The 27,363-nt window shown below is 43.1% G+C and overlaps 1 long non-coding RNA gene across 1 annotated transcript in view; it reads right to left on the reverse strand.

The window, feature by feature from the left end:
- Positions 1–17,111: 17,111 nt before the first annotated feature.
- LOC117511576 overlaps positions 17,112–27,363 on the reverse strand; it is a 16,680-nt gene continuing 6,428 nt past the window's right edge. Inside the window, exons 2-3 of the long non-coding RNA XR_004560974.1 lie at positions 23,954–23,964; positions 17,112–17,238 (exon numbers count right to left, since the gene is read on the reverse strand). This is a non-coding gene — a long non-coding RNA (uncharacterized LOC117511576). The remainder of the gene's footprint in view (positions 17,239–23,953; positions 23,965–27,363) is intronic.

A 27,363-nucleotide genomic window follows, 5' to 3' on the forward strand; every position in this document is an offset into this window, starting at 1 on the left:
GAAGGAGAGAGCATATCTCACCCATATTGGCCTCTCTTCATTGGCTTCCTGTTAATTCTAGAATAGAATTTAAAATTCTTCTTCTTACTTATAAGGTTTTGAATAATCAGGTCCCATCTTATCTTAGGGACCTCGTAGTACCATATCACCCCAATAGAGCGCTTCGCTCTCAGACTGCAGGCTTACTTGTAGTTCCTAGGGTTTGTAAGAGTAGAATGGGAGGCAGAGCCTTCAGCTTTCAGGCTCCTCTCCTGTGGAACCAGCTCCCAATTCAGATCAGGGAGACAGACACCCTCTCTACTTTTAAGATTAGGCTTAAACTTCCTTTTTGCTAAAGCTTATAGTTAGGGCTGGATCAGGTGACCCTGAACCATCCCTTAGTTATGCTGCTATAGACGTAGACTGCTGGGGGGTTCCCATGATGCACTGTTTCTTTCTCTTTTTGCTCTGTATGCACTACTCTGCATTTAATCATTAGTGATCGATCTCTGCTCCCCTCCACAGCATGTCTTTTTCCTGGTTCTCTCCCTCAGCCCCAACCAGTCCCAGCAGAAGACTGCCCCTCCCTGAGCCTGGTTCTGCTGGAGGTTTCTTCCTGTTAAAAGGGAGTTTTTCCTTCCCACTGTAGCCAAGTGCTTGCTCACAGGGGGTCGTTTTGACCGTTGGGGTTTTACATAATATTGTATGGCCTTGCCTTACAATATAAAGCGCCTTGGGGCAACTGTTTGTTGTGATTTGGCGCTATATAAAAAAATTGATTGATTGATTGATTGAGAATGAAAAGGAGCAGAGAGAAGAACAAGTCTTGTATCTGACGTAACTGGGGTCAAAATAAATAGAACACTGCCATCTACTGGTCCCCAGACACTGCCATGAACACTACTGGCCAGTAGATGCTAGATGGCAGTAGAGGCTTTCAAAACAAATTCTAGATAATCCCTGTCTGTTCACATTTAAAATGCGTGGAATTTAACAAACGCAATTAAAAAATCAAGAACTATAAACGCAGAGAATATATACAAGAGAGTTTTAGGCACTAGAGTTTAATGCTGTTGTCCTTGGAGCCTGAACAGCGTGTCTGAAATGCATTTGTCCTGTCGTGACGTACTGAGATTACATCATCCTACCCATAATGCACTGTGGGGCAGAGCATGTGCTCACAAAACCTTAAAAATTAACACATTACTTTAAAACTAAAACATATATCTGATATTTTTACTTTATACAACTTCAGACATGACAGTAATTTTAAATAACTTGTCCAAAATTACCATAAGTTAAAGATGTATGCCTCTGGATGACTTGGGTCATATTGCCAGCATCAGTATGGTGTTAAAGAAAAAAAAAAATTTTTCTTCTCCTTTTCCTTCTCCTTTCTTTTCTTTCATTTTTAGGGCTGTTATTTCTTTGTTTTTAGAGGATTTAAATGCTTTTTACACAAGCAGTTTTCTTTTGTTTTCAAGGGTTATAACTGTGTGTCTAATACAAAACTTTTAACAGGTGGGTGCTGAACTAATTTTAAAAATGCTTGTCGCTGTTCAGCTTTGTTCCGAAGATAATTAGTCCGATGATGGTCTTTAAAGTTATCTTAAAAGATAATCCGATAATGAAAACGTTATCTTTGATCATTATTTATCGGATTGTCAAAACTGTGTCCACCACTGGATCTCACTTTAGAAGAACTTGACTCTGCTATCTCAAAAATGTCAAATGGAAAGTCACATGGCCAGAATGGTCTCACAACTGAGGTTTACAAATATGTTTGGCCAGATATTATTTATGATTTATAATTTGACTGTATTTGTGAATGTTTTCTGGGAAGACTTTTGTTTCTGGTGTCCATCTAAATTTGCGTCTCTGTCTCATTTGGACATTTTTCATTCACCAAAACAAATATATGAAGACCAAACCAAACATCAGTGTTTTTCAAATTCAGTGTTTTTTTTTTCAATTTGTTTGTGTCTTTGTGGCTTGCTGTGTGTTTTGTGTATCTTTTGTGTTTGGATTGTGTAATTAATGATGTTTTGTTGTTTCTGAGTTGGCTTCATAAAAAAGGTTTAGCGTTTCTAAGTGCGCATGCAGGTAAGCAAGCTAACACTTCCGGTTCAGAGGTCATTGTACACAAACTCATGCACCCACTGATCTCTATATATTACTGGATCGCTCATTGGTCAATATTTTTTAAGCAAATTGGTCGCCATATTACCACTCCAATGTCCCGCTCCTGAACGCTCCTTTTTGTTGAACTTTAATGAGGCGCACAAAACTTTATTCTTTGTAATTTTGTTAAAAAAATACCTTCATGAGAAGCTATAACCTGTGCAAAGCACCAGATCAAAGGCTGTGTACGAACATTTCACCTGTGAGTATGATTGAAATGGGACATAATGAACAGTAATTTGAAGAGTTCTCTCCCTTATTCCAGCATATCGGCAAAGATCATAATAATAATAAGTGACTTATTAACATGTGTAGTCACATGTTGTATTTTGTGTTGGATGAACTATTTTAAGACATTTATTAGGTCTACTTGTGCATAGTTTTGGAGCTTTAGGTGTTGTTGCTATGAGCTTTATTACTTATATTAGGCTGAAGCTCATAGAGCTGTGTGTATTAAGTGGTGTTTTATTCTTTTAGTGTAACTATATTAAAAAATCCACTGTTTCTGTGTGTGTGTGTGTGTGTGTGTGTGTGTGTGTGTGTGTGTGTGTGTGTGTGTGTGTGTGTGTGTGTGTGTGTGTGTGTGTGTGTGTGTGTGTGTGTGTGTGTGTGTATGTGTAAGCTTGCTGATGATTCCACAGCACTTGTATAAACTTTGATTAAAGAATGGTAATTTTTAGAACTGAGTATTTGTCCCAGTGAGATATGAGTAAGTGAGACTAGTAGGGAAGAAAGTGTCAAAGTACCAGGTCATTATTGTAAATAAGAATTTTTTTCTTAATAACTTACCTGGTTAAATAAAGGTTAAATCAAATAAATAAAAGTAATAAAAGAAAGAAAGAAAAATAGCTAATCATAGCATGCATAGATTCAGAGGGATCAATCTTACATTTTCCGAAGAACAAACAAAAGTAAATGATAGAATCAGCTCAGTTATTACTTGAAATTGTTGACATTCTAATAAGCTGTCTATGTGCAGTCTGCATAAGTTGGGAGTAGCAAGATGGCCGCCAATTTGCTTCAGCAGATTGTACGGAGTGTGCGGGTCAGTGAACGATCCAGTAACATATACAGATCAGTGTCACGCTTCACGCTGTTTTTTTCAAGAAATGTAACATCAAGAGCTGAAAGAAGTTACACAGTGGACACAAAACGGTATGTATACATTTCTAAAATCAGTAGTTGTACCACGTATGCCCCATTCTATGACAAGCCACTTCCAGTGTTTGTAAACAAAGTAGCAAAATTATGGGGCTATTAATTAGCCGCCGTTCGCGTACTAATTAAAAGTCAATGGAATGATAATGAAGCTACCCTCTCGACCTACATTCAGGTTAGTAATGTTTTTATCTGAAAGTTAAATACAAAGCCCTGTTAATCATCTATGGGTTGGAGTGGACTTTACTCTGAGCGCAGTCTGGTGGCCATTTTTGGTCATTGAAAAATTGCGCATTTGAACCCTTCGCTATTTTTCTGTCCATCATGGACGTAATAAAATCATTTATTTATTTGTATGTCATTATGTCTGTAAGCAGGATTATGTCAAATCTACTGCATGGATTTTTACAAAATTTTCACCACATATAGATATTAGGGCAGGGAAGACTAAACTGAAGTTTAGAAGTGATCTGGATCCGGATTTGTGTACATCAGAAATCTCAGACCTTGGGCCTGTACTACGAAGCAGGGTTAACTTACTCAGATGTAACCCAGGGTCAACCTCTTAAACCGGGGTTGACAAAACCTGGTTCCCTCAAGTGGTGTTAATCGGTACTACGACGCTGAATATGATGTTTTGTTGAACCTGTGTTAACCTAAGTGGAGTATGTGCGCGTTCACATAAAAGGGGCGTTTTGCAGCACACGTCACCATTTTTTCAATGATGACGCGGTCACCTTACTTTACCAGAGAAGAATGCACGATTATTATGCGGAGCTACGAGGAATTTAAATTAACGTTAAGGGGGAAATCGAACACATCGTCTGCCAATAAAGCAAGACAGGCTTGTTGGAAATGTATTGCTGATCGGGTAAATGCGTAATTGTTCTCCAAATCTGTTACAGATGATTAACCTGTGGAATGTCTGATATGTGTAGAAAAATGCCCCTCTTCCATTAATTACGCCCAGATGCAACACGATACAGAAGTGGCCATAGGCCTACTAATAAATGTTAGGTTAATTTAATGTTTCCTTAATAGGCTATCCTTCAAAACGGTAGGTTTATATTCATAGCTTGATAAGCCTCACTTCGCGTAATTAATGGACATGCATTAGACCTATTTTGATATTAGTAATTACCCACGATTGCATAAAACCCTTCTTACCCGGATAAATGGCCAGGGAAAACGCCAAATGCATCCAACAGTTTAGATAGAGCAAGTACTACCTTGCGAATCATATGACATTGTTGTGTGGGCCGCTGAAGAGGAGGTACTGCTGGCCCATCACCACCAGAGGGCGCCCTGCTTGGAGTGCGGGCTCCAAGCACAAGAGGGCGCCAGACCCAGAGGAGGTGACAGCTGTCACCCATTACTCCAGCTGTCACTCATCTACACCACCATATAAGCCGGACTGCAACTCCACCTCCCCGCCGAGAAATCGACTACCAGTACTAAGGTAATTTTCTCTGCTGACTTATACGTTGAAAAGTAATCTGAACTTCTGTTGCAGCCGTTTTCCTGGTGCTTTCCTTGTCTGGAGGATTGGCGTTTGGTGTGACAGTGACGGCTTCACCTCGCACCCCGTCCCAGATAAGTGGTTGATCAGGAGCTGCACGAGTGTGTGTGATTTGGAGGTGGAGGTGCTCCCTCCTAACGGTGTCTGGACTGTTAATCACTGAGTGTGCGGACTCACACTCACACATCATCTTTCTGTTTTCTGCCAGCAGTACCAGGGTCGACAGCCGAAGACAGAGGCCACCTGGGGACTCGGGACTTGGCGGCTCCGGTGTTCTTCAGGCCGTTGGTGGTGGAAGCCGTGTGGGACGCGGCTTCTCTCTCGTCGGGCGTCTTCTATTTTCGAGCCTGCCCACACGTCACCTGGTGTTTATTGACTGTGAACATTAAGACACGTTTCGTTGTGTAATATCACAACATTAAATTGTTACCTTTTGGCTTACTCTTTGTCCGTTCATTTGCGCCCCCTGTTGTGGGTCCGTGCTACGACACCTTCACAACAGACATACAGTATTCTTGCTCAGATGTTCAGCATCACCGATGGAATACATATATTGTCCACTGGCAGAATATCTAAGCGCAAGGCACATTATCTGCTCGATCGTCGGGGCATTGTTACACTGTAAAAAATGACTTGCTTTCACAGGAAAACGCTGGCAGCTGTGGTTACCAGGGAATTCCTGTAAAACATACAGCAGCACAGTAGATAACATTACAGACATAATATGTATATGGATTTACAGTGAATGAACCACAGCTGACTCATATTAAAGGAACTGTTAAATCTACAAACAAGAGGATTTTTTTTTTTCTTTGTACATTTAATCGCTGTATTTTTATACAGTGGTGACCACAGCTGCCAGCGTCTTCCTGTAAAAACAACAGCCTTTTATTACAGTGTACAATGGATGATGTTACAGACATCTGGCCCGATCAGCTGTCAAAGATAACGAATTCCCTCAGCTGAGGATCTATTTCTTTCATAGAGAATATCGTCCGGGTATGTCAGCGGATTCTGGCAGTCTTTAAAAACCCTCGCCCTGCGAAGACAGCCCCCACAATTTGTGCCCCAATATCAAACGGATCATCCAGGTAGGCCGGCATTGTCTTCGGAGTGATGCAGGTGGATGGATGGTACTTATAAAGGGAGTGGTTAAGCGGAAACCTCACGCTAATCCTGGAACATAACCTGCTCGGAGCAGGTTTGGCGCAAAGCGTAAGTTGCCGTGGCAGCATACCTCGATCGAAACCTATCCACCTTTTGTAGTACGGGTTAATCGGGAAGTTACTCCATACGTCATCAACTTACTCCAGAAGTTACCCTGATAAGCCAGTAACCCCGCTTCGTAGTACAGGCCCCCTGTCATGCACCACGTTGCTATTTTGCTGTGTATTTATTTGGCTAGAAATCCACTGACTTTGCAGCCATGTGTGAGTAAACAAGATGACAGAAACCTGTGTGTACTGTCAAGTTTTGTTCTCACTTGTCTGCAATTAAGATATGAAAAACTAACCAGTCCTACTGGATGGATCCTGTTGGATCTGTTTGCTGTTCATCTGAATAGCGTCTCCTCTTGACAATATGTGTAAATTGCATTCTTATGACCATCTACATAGGATGGCCCCGTGCACAGTGTGAAGTGTAAAAGTATGACAGCATAGATGGATGAATATAGAATTCAGCGTAATTTAATATCAAGATTTGTTTTCAGGAACTATGCAAATAAATCATCACATTAATAAAAACATTTAAGTCTTTAATAAATTGAATGTATCTACAGAAACAAACATCATTGTTTTGTGCGAAACCATTGAATTAACTATTTATATGAATCCACAAGATGGCACTTGAGACCACAAGATGGTTGCATTGCTGAATTTGTTTTTGACTCAGTTGCAGAAACTCGACAAATCTAAACAAATGAATTGGATACCCCCATAGTGCTGGAAAAGAGCATCATGTTTGGCATGATTTCACTGACTGCAACAATCTGGGAAATTGAGTAACTGTTCTGGTAGCGAGCCTTCTTTGCACACACGTTACTCTTTAATTTAAAATAAAAATACAGTGTTTTTGTGTTGAACGTGGGGTCCAGTGCAATCTGGTTTTTAAACTTTGGGTGTTGCAGCCACAAATTCAAAAACACGCAGTGACCCATTTCTGCTGACAGCACTGGATTATCTGTGTGTCAGTGTCAAACACAGGAACAAACTGGCCAGACGAAGCCCCAGTGTCGCAGACCGAACGGCCCATAAAAACTGGCCCTGCCTTCACTGCGCATGCGTTATTTGGGACCACAGCAGCTCGTCTGAGACTGTCTCTACACCCAAAGTGATCAAAGGGAAAAATGTGATTATTAACCATCAGATGACAAAGTAAAACCTCTTAAATCATTCTAACGTCAATTTTAAGCAGAAACGAGGCAATAATTGGTGATGCTTTGAAATGACCAAGGCGCAGTGAACGCAGCAGCTAGCAGCTTGTGCTGTTGTGGCTCTCTGATGGCTTCCTCTGTCTTTTATTATGAAATAATGCTGAATTTATGTGGAAATGATTGTTGTACAAAAGCTTCCGATATCTGTCTCTGAGATAGATGATGACTGGAGTGCAGTTTTAGGGTGATAATCCGTGAACCCGTGGCTCACGCTCCGAAGTGACAACATGCACAGTGAAGGCAGGGCAGACCAATTTTTGGGGTGACCGTTTGGTCTGCGACACCAGGTTTCACTAAACCTTGTGCAGGAACTAAGTGGGCTTTTTACAGATCACATGTAAAAAAAAAAATCTTACTCGTTACCATGTGGGTTTCTTTTTGTTGTTGATAAATAAACTTCGCACTACCAGCATAATTATACATTTTGAAGATTAAATCCCTAACACAGTATCTTCTGCTGAAGTACTTGCAGCAGATTAGACATTACAGTCAGTAGCCTGTGGCATTTGTCGATATATGATGATGGTTGTTGTTTAGTCTTTTATGGCACAACTGTTAGCCTGCAAATATTAATATGGTCAACTCTTTCACATGCTCATATTTTCATCATGTTTGCTCCATGAACAGTATCAAACATTCACACACTGACATTAGCTGCAAAGGGAGTTCAGATATCGTTTACTTGTGCAGTGTGCTGTCTGTCACCTGCATTAACTTTTAAAGAAAACATTTTTGGCCATTGACATTAGACATAGTCATAGAAAAAATGGGACAAAAATAGCAAAAACTGGTCCTGACAAAATATTTATAATTATTTTCCAGAACAAACAATGGAGACAGAAAAAGATCAGAAACTAATACACTACCAATGAAAGTATGAAAGAAAGAAAAAGGGGTGAGAAAAGAAAAAGTAAATTCTATTTTTAAACTCAACAGAAAAACAGAACACACAAAAAAAACAACAACATCAAATTCAACAATCAAAAAAATCAAACATGGACATACTAATCAAACACTGACACAAGGGCCCTGTCCCAATACCCGCACTTCCACCCTTGTGCCCCTCAAATGTGCGTTCCCGCTGAGGGGTTCAAGTGTCCCAATTCTCCGGAGAGGAGTTCACCCCGCCCCGTTTCCGCACTTGGTTTGCACTTCGGCCAAGCCCGCATCGATGCGAACTTCACCAAAGCCGATTACCCACAATTCATTGCTGCATGTGACGTATTTGAGCAAAACGGTGGAAAAACTTGGAAAAAGATGGATGGCGATCGAGCTCCTGTGCCCGTGCCGAAAAAATGTCTTTTCAAGTGTAAATATTTTATTCTTAACATGTGTAATTACAATGGACGTTTGCTCTGCCATGACATTTTATTTACGGACATTTGTGTAAACAATTTTGTTACTTTTTGTAGTCATGTCATAAAACAACCAATTTAACAGCCAAATAAAAATATTAATATTTATTTAAAACATTTACCGGTTATTTACCCACTCCTTTAAATTAAAAAAGTTAAACAACTACCTTAAATAAATGACCAATCACTAATTTACATTTCTGAAGACGTGTGTCAAGATGTCATTGCCTAAACACTTGTTTTTTTTATTCCACAGGGACAGATGAAATGACATATAATTTGATTACATTACGGTCTGAAAATGACCATCTTTTCACTGGGCACAGGAATGCTTCAACTCAAGGCTATGAGTAAGTGTTGTGTGGGCTGCCAGAAGAGGAGGTACTGCTGGCCCACCACCAGAGGGCGCCCTGCCTGAAGTGCGGGCTTCAGGCACGAGAGGGCGCAGCCGCCTCACAGGAGCAGCCAGGGTGACAGCTGTCACGCATCACCTGCAACAGCTGTTACCCATCATCTGATCAACAGGGGAATATCAGCAGGACGACGCCTCCACCTCTTTGCCGAGATATCGTTTCTACCGAGAAGGTAACGTGCTCAGCTAACTGTTTAACAGTGATCTTTGTGACTTTTGTGCATTGCTCTGAGAGTATTTTCCAACGAGAGGTGGAGGTAACTTACCTGCCGTTCGGATTCCTGGGTGCGAACGCGCCCTCCTTTAATTGTCCTTTGTTCCTCGCCAGCAGTACCAGGTCCGACACGCGGAGGCAGTGGCCACCTGGGAGTTCGGGACTTGGCGGCTCCAGTATTCCCGGGGTCTGGTGGCGGAGGAAACCGTGTGGTTCCGGTTCTACTTTGGAGAGGCGTCTCCTATCTTCGAGCCTGCCCACACGACACCTGTGTGAATTTGACTTTGTCCATTATTGTAATCTGTTGTACTTGTTGTGCATATTCACAACAGTAAAGTGTGTTATTTGACCTATTCCATTGTCCGTTCATTTGTGCCCCCTGTTGTGGGTCCGTGTACTTACACTTTCCCAACAGGATATCTCGGCCAACGTCATGGATCCCGAGGGGCGTCAACCGGCTGTTGAACGGCCAATGGAAGAACAGGGCGCACGGGCGTCCGCAGGAGGAATGATCGGTGAGTTGCAGCGGATCCTCACCGCTTTCACGGCTCGGTTGGATTTAATGACCGAGCAGAACGTCCTCCTTAACCGCAGGGTGGAGGCTCTCGCCGCGCAGGTGGAAGCGCGTCCTCAGGGAGCTGCTGCGGCTCTCCCTCCTGTCGACCCTGTGCGTAACAGTGACGTTCCACAGGTCGTTCAACGACCCATCCCACCTTCCCCTGAAGCATACATAAGCCCTCCAGAGCCGTACGGGGGTTGTGTGGAGACATGCGCGGACTTTCTTATGCAGTGTTCGCTCGTCTTCGCACAACGTCCCGTCATGTATGCGACTGATGCTAGTAAGATAGCTTATGTAATTAATCTGCTTCGCAGCAAGGCACGCGCTTGGGCTACAGCGCTTTGGGAGCAAAATTCATGGCTCCTTCTGACATATGATGGGTTTGTGAGGGAGTTCAGAACAGTGTTCGATCACCCAAATAGAGGAGAGACCGCTTCAGCCGTGCTGCTGTCAATGAGACAGGGGCGCCGGAGCGCAGCTGCTTATGCAGTCGACTTCCGCATCGCGGCTGCGAGGTCCGGCTGGAATAACACTGCCCTCCGCGCCGCCTTCGTAAACGGACTGTCGTTGGTCCTGAAGGAGCTCCTGGTGGCCAAGGACGAACCGCAGGATTTAGACAGGCTTATTGATCTCGTTATACGATTAGACAATCGGTTAGAGGAACGCCGTCGGGAGCGAGGCGAAGGACGTGACCGGATACGCGCCGCCCCTCTCCCTTCCGGGTGCGAAAAGGGGCCGCCCTCCCAACGCTCCACAGCCGCAGCGCTTTGTGGGGCAACAGTTCCCCCTGTTGACGTTGTTAGGGAAACGCACAGGGCCAAAATGGGGAGGCTGATCCGTGGAGAGTGTTTTCTCTGCAGCTCAAAAGAGCACACACAGAGAGACTGCCCCAAACGGCCAAGACGTCAACACTCGCCCTTAGAGACTGGGCTAAGGGGGGGTCAAGACATTCAAGTGAGACACACACAAATTGCCACACGACTCCCAGTCACAATCCTGAGCGGGGATTTAACCCTTCAAGCCCGAGCACTGGTGGACACGGGGTCAGAAGGGAATCTGCTAGACAGCAGATGGGCAAAGGAGGTAGGGCTCCCTCTGGTGGCGCTTCCTACGCCATTGCAGGTGCGGGCACTAGATGGCACCCTCCTCCCTTTACTCACACACAAGACACAACCAGTAACTCTGGTGGTGTCTGGAAACCACCGGGAGGAGATTGAGTTTTTTGTAACTCCTTCTACCTCCCGCGTAATTTTGGGCATCCCATGGATGTTAAAGCACAATCCCCGGATTGATTGGCCGTCTGGGGTGGTGGTTCAGTGGAGCGAAACCTGCCATCGGGTGTGTTTAGGATCCTCGGTTCCTCCCGGTTCCCAGGCTAAGGAGGAGGTCAAAGTCCCTCCCAATCTGACGGCAGTGCCGGTTGAGTACCACGATCTTGCTGACGTCTTCAGCAAGGATCTGGCACTCACCCTTCCCCCGCACCGTCCGTACGATTGTGCCATTGATTTGGTTCCAGGCGCTGAGTTCCCGTCCAGCAGGCTGTACAACCTCTCACGACCTGAGCGCGAATCAATGGAGACCTACATCCGGGACTCATTAGCTGCCGGGCTGATCCGGAACTCCACCTCCCCGATGGGGGCAGGTTTCTTTTTTGTGGGCAAGAAAGATGGCGGACTTCATCCATGTATTGATTACAGGGGGCTGAATGAGATTACGGTTCGCAACCGATACCCGTTGCCATTATTAGATTCCGTGTTCACCCCCCTGCATGGAGCCAAAATCTTTGCTAAGCTGGATCTTAGAAATGCGTATCACCTGGTTCGGATCCGGAAGGGAGACGAATGGAAGACGGCATTCAACACCCCATTAGGTCACTTTGAGTACCTGGTCATGCCGTTCTGCCTCACAAACGCCCCCGCGACGTTCCAAGCATTAGTTAATGATGTCTTGCGGGATTTCCTGCACCGATTCATCTTCGTATATCTAGACGATATACTCATCTTTTCCCCAGATCCTGAGACTCATGTCCGGCATGTACGTCAGGTCCTGCAGCGGTTGTTGGAGAACCGGCTGTTTGTGAAGGGCGAGAAGTGCGAGTTTCACCGCACATCTTTGTCCTTCCTGGGGTTTATCATCTCCCCCAACTCCGTCGCTCCTGATCCGGCCAAGGTTGCGGCGGTGAGAGACTGGCCCCAACCCACTAGCCGTAGGAAGCTGCAACAGTTCCTCGGCTTTGCAAATTTCTACAGGAGGTTCATTAAGGGCTACAGTCAGGTAGTTAGCCCCCTGACAGCCCTGACCTCACCAAAAGTCCCCTTCACCTGGTCGGATCGTTGCAATGCCGCGTTCAAGGAGTTGAAACGGCACTTCTCGTCTGCACCCGTTCTGGTGCAGCCCGATCCTAGTCGCCAGTTAGTGGTTGAAGTGGATGCCTCGGACTCAGGGATAGGAGCTGTGCTTTCCCAGAGCGGGAAGACCGATAAGGTCCTTCACCCGTGTGCCTATTTTTCCCGCAGGTTGACCCCGGCCGAACGGAACTATGACGTCGGCAATTGAGAACTCCTTGCGGTGAAAGAGGCTCTTGAAGAGTGGAGACATCTGTTGGAGGGAACGTCCGTGCCATTCACGGTTTTCACTGACCACCGGAACCTGGAGTATATCAGGACCGCCAAGCGGCTGAACCCCAGGCAAGCCCGCTGGTCACTGTTCTTCGGCCGTTTTGACTTCCGGATCACCTACCGTCCCGGGACCAAAAACCAGAAATCGGATGCCTTGTCCCGGGTGCATGAAGACAAAGTCAAAACGGAGTTGTCGGATCCACCGGAACCCATCATCCCGGAGTCCACTATCGTGGCCACCCTCACCTGGGACGTAGAGAGAACCGTCCGGGAGGCCCTGGCACGAAGCCCGGACCCCGGAACTGGGCCGAAGAACAAACTATACGTCCCACCAGAAGCTAGGGCTGCAGTCCTGGACTTCTGTCACGGCTCCAAGCTCTCCTGTCACCCAGGGGTGCGAAGAACCGTGGCAGTTGTCCGGCAGCGCTTCTGGTGGGCGTCCCTAGAGGCCGACGTCCGGGATTATATCCAGGCCTGCACCACCTGCGCCAGGGGCAAGGCTGACCATCGCAGGGCACCAGGCCTACTCCAGCCGCTGCCTGTGCCTCATCGCCCCTGGTCCCACATCGGCCTGGATTTTGTCACGGGCCTCCCGCCGTCCCAGGGCAACACCACCATCCTCACGATAGTGGACCGGTTCTCCAAGGCGGCCCACTTCGTGGCCCTCCCGAAGCTCCCAACAGCCCAGGAGACAGCGGACCTCCTGGTCCACCACGTCGTCCGGCTGCATGGGATTCCAACAGACATCGTCTCCGATCGCGGTCCCCAGTTCTCCTCGCAAGTCTGGAGGAGCTTCTGCCGGGAACTGGGGGCCACGGTGAGTCTCTCGTCCGGGTACCACCCTCAGACCAACGGGCAAGCAGAACGGGTAAACCAGGAGGTGGAACAGGCTTTGCGCTGCGTGACTGCCGCGCACCCGGCGGCCTGGAGTACCCATTTGGCCTGGATCGAGTATGCTCATAACAGCCAGGTGTCTTCAGCCACCGGCCTCTCCCCTTTTGAGGTATGTCTGGGGTATCAGCCCCCGTTGTTTCCGGTGGTTGAGGGAGAGGTCGGTGTGCCCTCGGTCCAGGCCCACCTACGGAAGTGCCGTCGGGTGTGGCGTGCCGCCCGTTCTGCTTTGCTAAAGGCAAACCAACTCAGTTTAGCATTTACACAAACAGGGTTTTAAGCAAATTTTAAACTCTTCTCATGAACAGCTTAACTCGACACACAAATTGAGCACATGAAATTATGCAATGATGAAATCATATTTTAATATATATTGCGCGTTAACGGGCAGGTATCCCAATACCGCCTGCTGTGCATAAACTGATGACGTCATAGCGCGCGCAGCCCAAGAACTGTCCGCAGAAGAAAAGATGAAAAGGCGAGTAGTGTGTGTTGGTCCCAATATGGATATTACAGATGATTTTCTCATGGATAGTCCGACAGTGAACAGCAGCCAAAGCAGCCAGCTTGATGAGGACGTACTGGCGAATTTGGAGAGCAGCGCGGTACCAGCCAACACGACAAAAGTTCAAGTGAGCCAACATTTTATGTACACGTTTGCTGGGTGTCATGCCTTTTGAAATGACATTAAATATTGTTAATGGGATTCCACGTGTTGTGTATCTCAGTAAGTGATAATAATGCAAATATCATGCAGTTGTTGTACGGTTTGCATTTTATGAGTCCCTCCGTCCATGCCCAGTCGCCCAAAATGACCAATATTCACCTGAGTTGGACGAGGGCCTCTGAAAATGCATACTGCCCTCCGAAAGCATGTTATTGAATTAGTATTTGCAACATGACAATGCAAAAAAGTAATTTTGAATTTAACAATACTTCTCACCTTCAATGCCCACCAACCAGTCCTCAAATAAATAGAGGGTGCTGTACCCAGAAATTTAAAATTTTGCCGGGAGACATGCGCTTAAGTGACAGCAGAGATTTGTGCAACGTGTGGCGAGGACGACAGACAGTCACGGACAGCAAGCCCCCACCGCAGACCTGTGACAACTCCACCTCTCTACTGAATTAGCTGAACGGGTTCTTTGCTTGTTTTGAGGCCCTCAACACCACGCCTGCACAGAAGTCCCCCCCCTTCAGACGAACAGGTGATCATACGATCTTCGGACAGTGTGAGAAGAACACTCTGGAGGATCAATGCTCGCAAAGCTTCTGGTCCTGATAACATACCTGCTCATGTTCTGAGGGACTGTGCAGGAGAACTAGCAGATGTATTCACAGACATCTTTAACATCTCACTGAGTTAGGCTGATGAGTATCAAAAAGCCGGTTCCTGTTAAGAATCAAAAAGAAAAAATGATTTGATCCACCGACATCAGTAGCCTTTTTGCTTAACATTTCCCTTGTCGATTCCCTTGTCAGTCTGCTTTTAGAAAAAATAATTCCACAGAAACAGCTCTCACTAAAGTGGTGAATGATCTTCTGCTTGCCATGGATTCGGTCATGACTACGGTTCTGGTGCTGTTCGATCTTAGTGCTGCGTTTGATACCATGGATAACCATATTGAATAGGTTGCAGAATCATTTTAGGATGACTGGGAGTGCCCTTGCATGGTTGACATCATACCTGACCAGTCGTTCTCACTGTGTTATGTACAACAACACAACCTCTAACCTTAGTGACATGAAATTTGGGGTTCCACAGGGGTTCGTCTTAGGCCCCCTGCTTTTTTCCCTTTATATAGCTCCCCTTGGGCACATATTGCAGCGTTTTGGGATTACCTTTCACTGCTGTGCTATGATAGTCAGTTATACATGCCGATAACTACTGGTAATCTCATCCACATAAAAGCCTTAGAAGATTGCCTTCAGATAATTTTTGATCCTACGCTGTCCTTTAACCTCCACATTAGAGATATTACGAGGACTGCTTTCTTCCACCTGTGAAATATAGCAAAGACTCGTCCCATCCTGTCTATGGCTGATGCTGAGACCCCGATTCATGCATTTGTTTCTTCTCGATTGGACGACTGCAATGTTCTATTTTCTGGTTTACCGCAGTCCAGCATTAGGTGTCTCCAATTTGTTCAGAATGCTGCTGCCAGACCTTTGACAGAAAACCGAAAGTTTGACCACATTACACCCATTTTGGGTCAGATTTAAGGTTCTGCTATTAACCTATAATATTATTGACGGACGAGCACCTCCCTGTTTAGCTGACCTAATTAAACCCTACGTACCGGCCCAGACTCTGCATTCTCAGGGTGCAAGACTACTTTGTGTACCTAAGGTGAATAAAAAGTCTGAGGGTCACAGAGCTTTCGCTTATCATGCACCTGCTTTGTGCAATGATCTCCCTGCATCAATAAAACAGTCAAATTCTGATTCTCGTAAGACACACTTATTTTTCCTTTCGTATGGCAACATACTGGCATAGTATGGTACTATGCTTTCTACCCTTTTAAATAAATTTTATTAGTAAACAGAGCGGGCCGGGGCCTCAACTTTGTCTAAAGTCTGGGTCTTTTAGTGAATCTTGGGGCTAGTGGCTGGCAATCACCTTCGTATTTCTTCTGTTTTTCTTGTTGTTTAATGCTGAAAAATTATACTGTATTTGTTGTCTTTCTGCCACCTGATTGTTTTTTTTCTGTCTCTCTCTGTTTGAGGTGCAGCTCCATACAGAGACGGGAGTGAGTGTCTTTCTCTGCAGGCCATCTGTCCTGTACACCAAAATGGACTCCTAAAAATGTCCTTGTTTTTCCTCGTTTCGTCACGAGACCCCCATTTTGTGATTATCAGTCCCCATTTCGCCCATTTCGTATTTTAGTATGGCGCATTTTTGATGAAATAAAAGCAAAAATTGTTTTGAGTTATGTCATTTGTACTAAATGTTTTCTTTAAAAAAAAAAGTGTGTGTGTGTGGGGGGGGGGGGGGGTCGGAAAAAAATTGGGAGTCAAATTTTTTCTGAAAAAATCTGAGATTTTATTTTTAGGCCAAATCGCCCAGGCCTAGTTTGAGGTGTTGCCACACTGTCAGCACTTCACCCTGACAGCATCCTTTTTGGTAAAATGAAGTCAAGCTTTCAGCCACGTTGCTCTCTCCTCCATTGTTTTGGATAATTCTGCTGACTGACGGTGAGCGTGATTGGCGTGCGGCATGTCACATGACATTGGCGTAAGTTCCAGCTGCTCCGGCGTAATATGAAGGAAGAACCGATTCGGGGATCGATGGTTAAGCAAAAAGGATGTTGGTGGATCAAATAATTTTTTATATCGATTCTTAACAGGAACCTATTTTCGATACCCATCCTTAGTCACAAGAGACTTAAAGTAAAGGAGTTTCAGTGGAATGCAATTTGCAAAAACCTGACTGAAAATTGTCCATGATATTTTATTTATTTTATTTTTAAAAAAATGTGTTACTCCACAGAGATTTTGTTTGGAACTCTCCTATGAGAAAGACACTCTGGGTTTGGTGCACTCCTTATTGACTAAGAGACTCAGCATTTTGTACCCTCCTTTTAGAGGAAGGAAGTTTTATGTTGGATTACCTTCTGTGAGGAAGATGATTTGTGTTGAACTCACCTTTTTTATATGAAATCTACTCCTCAGTTGTTCTAAACATTTACGAAGAAGAGTCCTCTGTTTAATCACCTTTGGAATGAAACTTGATTCCTCAGCAACTCCCCTTTTGAAGAAGACAACTCCTCAGTTGAACTCACCTTTTCTATGAAGACGACCCTCAGAGACCCTCTCCACACAGTCCCCACCAATAACCAGTGGCTGAATGTTCGTTTTCCTCCTCCTGTAGTCCACCACCATCTCCTTTGTCTTTGAGGGGTTCAGGATCAGGTTGTTCTCCCTACACCACACAGACATTTATGAATACAGTTCATTTTAGAAAGCCCTGTTATACAACGCAAAATGAGTTTCTTGTCAGTTGATGTCTGCGGAGTTCGTAAGTAAGTTTTGTATGTGTTCAAAACTGAGTGGAGAGCAGGTGGAGAGCTTTGTCTTATACACTCAACAAAAATATAAACGCAACACTTTTGGTTTTGCTCCCATTTTGTATGAGATGAACTCAAAGATCTAAAACTTTTTCCACATACACAATATCACCATTTCCCTCAAATATTGTTCACAAACCAGTCTAAATCTGTGATAGTGAGCACTTCTCCTTTGCTGAGATAATCCATCCCACCTCACAGGTGTGCCATATCAAGATACTGATTAGACACCATGATTAGTGCACAGGTGTGCCTTAGACTGTCCACAATAAAAGGCCACTCTGAAAGGTGCAGTTTTATAACACAGCACAATGCCACAGATGTCGCAAGATTTGAGGGAGCGTGAAATTGGCATGCTGACAGCAGGAATGTCAAGCAGAGCTGTTGCTCGTGTATTGAATGTTCATTTCTCTACCATAAGCCGTCTCCAAAGGCGTTTCAGAGAATTTGGCAGTACATCCAACCAGCCTCACAACCGCAGACCACGTGTAACCACACCAGCCCAGGACCTCCACATCCAGCATGTTCACCTCCAAGATCGTCTGAGACCAGCCACTCAGACAGCTGCTGAAACAATCGGTTTGCATAACCAAAGAATTTCTGCACAAACTGTTGTGAAAGTGTGTGATAAAACTGCACCTTTCAGAGTGGCCTTTTATTGTGGGCAGTCTCAGGCACACCTGTGCACTAATCAATCAATCAATCAATCAATTTTTTTATATAGTGATATGGCACACCTGTGAGGTGGGATGGATTATCTCAGCAAAGGAGAAGTGCTCACTATCACAGATTTAGACTGGTTTGTGAACAATATTTGAGGAAAATGGTGATATTGTGTATGTGGAAAAAGTTTTAGATCTTTTTGTTCATCTCATACAAAATGGGAGCAAAACCAAAAGTGTTGCATTTATATTTTTGTTGAGTGTAGTATTAGGTAGAGACTTTAACTGTATCCTGCATGCCCAACTAGACAGGTCATGTGTAAGGTCAAACAAGCCGTCCTGTGAGACCAAAACGGAGGTGGTTTTGTCTCGCTTCAGTAGCGAATCCATCATGACGCGCGAAGCCTCCGCTCGGCTTTCCATGACAAAAATCTCTTGTTAAAAGTGAAATCTGCCGGAAAATGGTTGACGTCCAGCTCTTGTGATAACCAGAGAAATTGCACACGATGGTCACGGATCCATACAGCCATCCGCTTAGAAATGAAATGGCCGCTCAGCCTGTCGATGGCGGCTTCGGAGCGCGGCGCACCACCAGTCGCTCTGGGCCATCCTTAAAGCGACAGTAACACTCCGTAATCTCTTTGAAGCCCATAAAATTTTCACCAAAAACCATTTGAATTTCTCAAATGGTGTCCACTTTGATGTCCCTCACAGTTTCTGAAAAAATTTTGATCAAGCAAAGGGGCAGTCTCTGAGCCATTCCTAAACAATGAAAAAGACGACGAGAGGGGTGGACCACTCCTCACTCAAAGCCTGCTCACAGGCGAATGACGCAACTGACAGGCGTGAAAAAACTCACGCATGCGCACGAAGGTTCAAGCTTGGCTGACGCAATCACACGTGATTCAAATCCATATGGTTTTTGAAAAAAATAATAAGGTCGGATACTTTTCTAATAGACCTCGTATCTGTTTGTTTCTGTTAGTTCGTTTTTGGGTTTATGGTTTGACTCAAACATGTCTTGAGGTACTCGGACATAGCCAACATGTAGGACCAGCTCATCTCCAAGTGGTGTGTTATGATTCTGGATAAGGTACGTAATCAACAAGGAGTAATTTCACTTGTTCACTGGAACGTCAAAGGGTTGAATAATTTGGGTAAACGGAGCAAAAATATTTCGTCATTTGAAATCATTAAAACTTGATATGATATTAAAGCAATTTTAATTAGGAAAAGGATTCCATTTGAACACTCTGAAGTAATATCGGACGTTAATGGCAGATATATTGTTGTAGTGGGTAAGCTCTTTAACACACCATTAATATTGCCTAACATTTGTGGACCAAACTGGGATAATGCACAATTTTCTCTTAATTTTTTTCAGCTCTCCCAGATCTTAATTCCCACAAACTACACTCAACAAAAATATAAACGCAACACTTTTGGTTTTGCTCCCATTTTGTACGAGATGAACTCAAAGATCTAAAACTTTTTCCACATACACAATATCCCCATTTCCCTCAAATATTGTTCACAAACCAGTCTAAATCTGTGATAGTGAGCACTTCTTTGCTGAGATAATCCATCCCACCTCACAGGTGTGCCATATCAAGATGCTGATTAGACACCATGATTAGTGCACAGGTGTGCCTGAGACTGCCCACAATAAAAGGCCACTCTGAAAGGTGCAGTTTTATCACACAGCACAATGCCACAGATGTCGCAAGATTTGAGGGAGCGTGCAATTGGCATGCTGACAGCAGGAATGTCAACCAGAGCTGTTGCTCGTGTATTGAATGTTCATTTCTCTACCATAAGCCGTCTCCAAAGGCGTTTCAGAGAATTTGGCAGTACATCCAACCAGCCTCACAACCGCAGACCACATGTAACCACACCAGCCCAGGTCCTCCACATCCAGCATGTTCACCTCCAAGATCGTCTCGGACAACTGCTGAAACAATCGGTTTGCATAACCAAAGAATTTCTGCACAAATTGTCAGAAACTGTCTCAGGGAAGCTCATCTGCATGCTTGTCGTCCTCATCGGGGTCTCGACCTGACTCCAGTTTGTCGTCGTAACCGACTTGAGTGGGCAAATGCTCACATTCGCTGGCGTTTGGCACGTTGGAGAGGTGTTCTCTTCACGGATGAATCCCGGTTCACACTGTTCAGGGCAGATGGCAGACAGCGTGTGTGGCGTTGTGTGGGTGAGCGGTTTTCTGATGTCAATGTTGTGGATCGAGTGGCTCATGGTGGCGGTGGGGTTATGGTATGGGCAGGCGCATGATGCATTTTATTGATGGCATTTTGAATGCACAGAGATACCGTGACGAGATCCTGAGGCCCACTGTTGTGCCATACATCCAAGAACATCACCTCATGTTGCAGCAGGATAATGCACAGCCCCATGTTGCATGGATCTGTACACAATTCTTGGAGGAAGAATTGTAGAGGAGTGGACCAACATTCCACAGGCCACAACTGACAACCTGATCAACTCTATGCGAAGGAGATGTGTTGCACTGCATGAGGCAAATGGTGGTCACACCAGATACTGACTGGTATCCCCCCCAATAAAACAAAACTGCACCTTTCAGAGTGGCCTTTTATTGTGGGCAGTCTAAGGCACACCTGTGCACTAATCATGGTGTCTAATCAGCATCTTGATATGGCACACCTGTGAGGTGGGATGGATTATCTCAGCAAAGGAGAAGTGCTCACTATCACAGATTTAGACTGGTTTGTGAACAATATTTGAGGAAAATGGTGATATTGTGTATGTGGAAAAAGTTTTAGATCTTTTTGTTCATCTCATACAAAATGGGAGCAAAACCAAAAGTGTTGCATTTATATTTTTGTTGAGTGTAGTATTAGGTAGAGACTTTAACTGTATCCTGCATGCCCAACTAGACAGGTCATGTGTAAGGTCAAACAAGACTCTTTCGTCAGCTGCAGTGGCCATAAATTCGCTCCTTCATTCCTATGGTTTATCAGACCCTTGGCGGACAAAGAATCCAACTATGAAGCAATTCTCCTTCTTCTCCCCTGTTCACCATAGTTCATGGGTTAAAGCAGAGGTCTCAAACCGGTTCCAAAAAGGGCCGAGAGGGTGCAGGCTTTCTGTGCAACCACCCACTCCAGCAGGTGATTTCACTGATTAACATCACTTTGAGCAGGTGAAATCAGTTAATCAGTGAAATCACCTGCTGGATATATATTACCTTATTATATTATATACCCTTCCCTGGATATATATATATATATATATATATATATATATATATATATATATATATATATATATATATATATATATATATTCTTAAAACTAGAGTAAATGTGTTGATTGTGTCATTTGTGATTTTGATTCTTTGGATATTTCTTCCTTCTAAATTAGCATTTTTTTTCCCCTGAATTAATATAGTTTATTCAGAATAATCGATACAAGTTGTAATTTTCTGTTGTCTGGAGTGTAACATTTTTCCTCATTATTGTCACCATTGTAATATGTATTCTACTTTAATATTTTAACTTATTTCAGTGGTGCTTGGTGTCTGTTGGTGGAGGGTCAACATATTTACAAACTTCAGCCATGATCTCTGGACTACACACAAAGAAAATTATGTCTGGAGTGTAACAATTTAGGCACCATGTATTTTACTTGGCTTAGTCAGTTAATTATGCCTTTCTCAATCAAATGCTTCTTTGCTAGTGATACTTCATATTACTGCTTCAAAACATGAAATATACAGTAAAAGCCTTCATTAAACAGTGTTGAAAGAGCCAAAATTTTAATAGATTTAGGTCATTTCAATCACAACTTATGAGTAAATCACATACATTATTCCATTTGAAGTAACTCTTATTGCCACTAGTTAAAATATAATAAATATGATACACCATAATGATAATCAGTACTGCATTTTATGAACTAAAGCCATTTAAACCTGCATTTAATATGTCTTCCAATCAATTATCAATTAATCAACAATATTTCCTCGATAAGCATAGCATAGGTTTTTCTGCAAACAATACGAAATGGCCAAGGATTAAATAGATTTACTTGATGCCAGTTGTTAGGTTGTCAATTACACTGGCCAGAAAACTGTTGTTGTATTAAGCATTGCTTAATAAATTGGGTCAATAAACTGTTCAGTGAAGTTGACAGATCCGTTTGTGTCCTTAAATTCTTCAACGCACAACAACATTCCAATAGTATTAAATCAGGTATGGTTAAAATGTGCACTGGTTGTTTATCAACAAGTTGGATATCATGACAGTGCTCAGGTCTCATGTATTTAGTGACTGAATACGAATATGACGATTTCTGGAGTGTAAAAAAATTTCAAGCGAACATAGCTTTTTTTGGGGGTCATAAATGTTAGGACATAGCACACCTGAATGAAGTCCAAATATGCTATAAATGTGAAGATATCTTCTTGTAGAAATGCTACATCCATTTCAATATGAACGAACAGTTAAAGCTGTGGATTTAAGTATACAAATTAAAAATAAAGAACTAAAAAAAAATTTAATGACTGCTGCTGATATATTTAGAAGGATCGACACATTACCCACAAACTAATAACAGAGTGTTCTTATTTGATCGAAATAGTGTAACTTCATGAACATTCTTGTCCACAAGGTTTTGTCAAATTTTTGGCGAGGTTCTGGTTGAACAAACTGACATATCTTTACATTGTGTACACTTGGAGATATAACTCAAAAAGCACCGTAAAGTAGAGAACTGCGGCTTTCATGAAATCGAGAAAATATTGGAACTGAATCAGTTTGAATTTTAAGCCTCTTGTCACACAAAGGCTTCATTTTTTTTAAAATAACCCATGTGCAGTTTACTGCATTTTATTTAATTTTTTTTCTTGTGTAAAAACACAGCTTGGATGTGGTTTGACCGAGACAAATTGTCATTAAACTTATTTATTTCTAGATTTCTCTTAATTGTTAGTTGGTTTTACCTTTTCTGTTGTGTTTTGTTTTATCAGGTTCTTTTTGTCTGTTTCTCTAAAATTGTATTGTGGCATTATTAGTTATTATTACTATTATTAATGTTGTTGCTATTATTATTATTAATATATAAATTAAAAATAAATTAAAAAATTACAATTTGTAATACATTTGCCACTTCTACAACAAACGCTGAGCCATTTTGCTGAGATGCGAACAGCTTAATGGTAACAACTAACACCGAAAACGCCATAGACATGCTAATGCGTTAGCATCGGTCCCGTTTTTAAATAACTTATGAAATAAAACAACGAACCAACGAAGCAATTCTTCACTGGTTCAAAGCAACGCCATGCCCTGCTCTACTTGGGGAATGTCTGCCAATGTTCCCACAAAGACAGGAAGGAGAAGGACCGTGGCTCATGGCAAGCAGTAAACAGAGCGGAGAGGAGTGAAAATTCACACAGTCCTTTCCTCTGCAGTCCACGCTGACATTGCTGCTGCTTTGATTAACGTAGAATGGGATGTTGCTTTGACAGTGAGAGTATCATATTTTGGCCCCAAAACACGCCTGACACCACATGCGCGCGTGTATGTGGTTAAATTTTCCAAATGACGGAAATCCGTCGTGGTGACGGAGAACTTTAACCCATGGTGTAAACAAATCCACAAATGTGAAAAAAAACAAAACATAATCAGTCCACATCAGGGCTGCCAGGGACCGAATGGAGATCACAGTGACGTCTGCCCGCCTGCTGCTGCTTTAACCACACAATTGGCTATTTATTTTATTTTTTGTTTAAGCCATTGTCATCACAATTAAACAGCCAGAAGAATATATTTATTTTACAGTCTCACCGGCATTTAACAGCACCGTCTTTAATTATGTGACAAAAGCACCGCAAATGAGGAAACCAGACAAACTTCACAAGTATTTTACCTGAACGGAAGCTTGATGGAACGAAACGAAATGGTGATAATTAAGAAAATGCTGTTTGTTTTTGCTCTAGAAGATGGTGTTAGGTTTGACAAAGAGAATGGCTTTAGATCAGAGCTCCTCTGCGAGCTGCAAACCTTCTCGCAGTCTGACTGTAGCTGCTGACACCACAAAGGCTGTGATGTACTTCCGGTTTTTGCCACCAGGCAATGCCATCTGATAACAGAAAGCTGTAATATCGGTGTTTGTCACAGGGTTGTTTTTTGTTTAAATGTTCCTAAAATTTGTGAGGTTTGACCTAATTATCAGCGGTAAATGTTAATGGAACCACTCCAAAAATCATAGGCTTATAAACACAGGCACTCACATGTTCTGACCAAATTTCAAGTCAATCAGATGAAAAAGGCTCCAAATTTAAGGTGAACAAATGAACAAACAAACATATAAATGCGCATTTACTATCTTCACGAGCGTATGGCAAAAAGCGATTCCGCGTGAAGAGTCAGAGAATGTGTGTTGAACTGTCCGTATACCAAAATGGCGGCCTCCTTCTCCGGTAAACAAACCACTTTATGATGATCGATTTCAAAGGAATTTGGGCGTTTTACAGCAAAACATTAGTTCATCGATTTGAAGAAATAAAATAGAATGTTCCGCCATTTGTTTCAGACGGCAAGAATTTACAAAAAGACGGAAAACCGTCCAAAGATGACGAATAAGCATCCCTGAGACTAACTGTACATGTTACATTTTCAAAGCTAATTTTGTAAATAAAAATTTTTGGTTGAGTTTATCACATGGTTAATAAAGAATATATGCAAGTGTGTGCATTTGGTCTGTATCTTGTACTGCCTTTTTTTCCAAATATCCGAGTATTAATCGGGAGGGTCAAGCAGTAAGACAAAGGTTATGGTTAACATGCATCAACCTAAAACCTGTAAAGACTAATTCATATTTAAGAAAAATCTTGATGCATGTTTATTAACAAGATCAATTTTTGGTGGTGTCTGAATCGGTGCAATATTTTTAGCTGATGGTCTTTTTGATATCAGTAAGGTAATTTCTTGTTCTTTGACCTGAATAACCCAAACAATTAAATCTTTCATGTGTTCATGTTTAGTGGGTTCATATGTCTTTCTAGCTACGAAACTATGATCGATTTTTCCAGACTTGCCTAAATTTGGGTTCGACAACCTGACTGCTGCCTTTGTGTGACTGCTTGACAACAACAGTCCCACAAAGGCAGGCAGTTCCAACATTAGCACTGTGGTCTAATGCTGCAAGTTTTACCCGAGCAGACATGCAAGGGTCATCAAACTCTTGTCTCTTTGGGCAGTATGCCAGCAACTTGGAATAAAGTTCTCCAAGCTGCCTGTACGGCAAAATAAGCAAAGCTGCCTCATGTCGTGTAATAATTTGGTGTTATGTACTATATCCTTCAGTGCTAATAATGTACCCCCTTTAACAAACTGTTTTCATTTCTGTTGTGCTGTGTCAGTGGTTCATGCAAGCATGCATTTACATATTTGTTACCGGACCATTTGCCTTTACCAGCAATATGGTAGGTTATACTGGTAAACAGCTCTATAAGCTTGTCTGTTTTGCCATCACACTGGCGTGCACTGAACCACATATGGTTGATGATGCTTTGTGTCCATGCAGCAAGTGCAGAATGACTTTTTTGTTTGGTCAGTTCTTTCAGTTTTTTCTTTAAGCTATTAGCCATGTGATAAACATCAAATTAATGATTGATGTTGAATTTTGGAATATACTCTGTTTTCATTTGTGTTCTAGGGGGACACGCCTGGCACTGCAGGATTTGAGTCCCTCTCTGCATAGTGTGTAGCCTTTGTTACTTTGGTCCCAGCTCTCTCCAGGTCATTCATCAGTTCCCTCCGTGTAGTTCTGGGATTTTTGTTTACCGTTCTCATGACCATTTGGACCCCACGGGATGACATCTTGCGTGGAGCCGCAGATTGAGGGAGATTATCAATGGTCTTGTATGTCTTCCATTTTTTTACAATTGCTACCACAGTTTATTAATTCACACCAACATGCTTGACTATTGTAGATTCACTCTTCCCAGTCTGGTGCACATCTAGAATTTTCTTCCTGGTGTCCTTCGACAGCTCTTTGGTCTTGGCTGTGGATGAGTTGGGAGTCTAACTGTTTGAGGCTGTGGATAGGTGTCTTTTATACAGATGAGTTCCAACAAATGCCACTAATACAGGTAACGTGGAGGACAGAAGAGCATCTTAAAGAAGAAGTTACAGGTCTGTGAGAGCCAGACATCTTGCTTGTTTGTGGGTGACCAAATACTTATTTTCCACCATGGTTTACAATTAAATTCTTTAAAAATCCTACAATGTGAATTTCTGGATTTTTTTTTTTTTCTCATTTTGTCTCTCACAGTTGAAGTGTACCTATGTTGAAAATTACAGACGTCTATCATCTTTCTAAGTAGGAGAACTTGCACAATCAGGGACTGAATACTTTTTTTTACTCCACTGTACAATGATTTGCAAATCCTCTTCAACCTATATTCAATTGAATACATCACAAAGACAATATATCTAATGTTCAAACTGATAAACTTTATTGTTTTTGTGCAAATATTGGCTCATTTTGAAATGGATGCCTGCAACACATTTCAAAAAAGCTGGGACAGTGGTATGTTTACCACTGTGTTACATCACCTTTCCTTCAAATAACACTCAATAAGCATTTGGGAACTGAGGACAGTAATTGTTGAAGCTTTGTAGGTGGAATTCTTTCACATTCTTCCTTGATGTACGACTTCAGTTGTTCAACAGTCCGGGGTCTCCGTTGTCATATTTTGTGCTTCATAATGTGCCACACATTTTCAATGGGCGACAGGTCTGGACTACAGGCAGGCCAGTCTAGCGCCTGCACTCTTTTACTACGAAGCCACGCTGTTGTAACACGTGCAGAATGTGGCTTGGCATTGTCTTGCTGAAATAAGCAGGGACGTCCCTGAAAAAGACGTTGCTTGGATGGCACAATGTGTTGCTCCAAAACCTGGATGTACCTTTCAGCATTGATGGTGCCATCACAGATGTGTTAGTGAACAGGCCACGGGCACTAACATCCTCGTCCCATCTTTGCTTGTGAACGACTGAGCCTTTTGGGGATGCTTTTTTTATACCCAATCATGACACTCACCTGTTTCCAGTTAACCTGTTCACCTGTGGAATGTTTCAAACGTGTTCTTTGAACATTCATCAACTTTCCCCGTCTGTTGTGCCAGCGTTTTTGAAACATGTTACAGACATCCATTTCAAAAAGAGCAAATATTTGCACAAAAACAATAAGGTTTATCACGTTGAACATTAAATATCTTGTCTTTGTGGTGTATTTGTTATGTGTCGACGCGGGTTGAGGAGCGGACCTGC

Source organism: Thalassophryne amazonica, chromosome 6 (assembly GCF_902500255.1).
Source record: "Thalassophryne amazonica chromosome 6, fThaAma1.1, whole genome shotgun sequence".
In the NCBI taxonomy this organism is placed as follows: Eukaryota; Metazoa; Chordata; class Actinopteri; order Batrachoidiformes; family Batrachoididae; genus Thalassophryne; species Thalassophryne amazonica.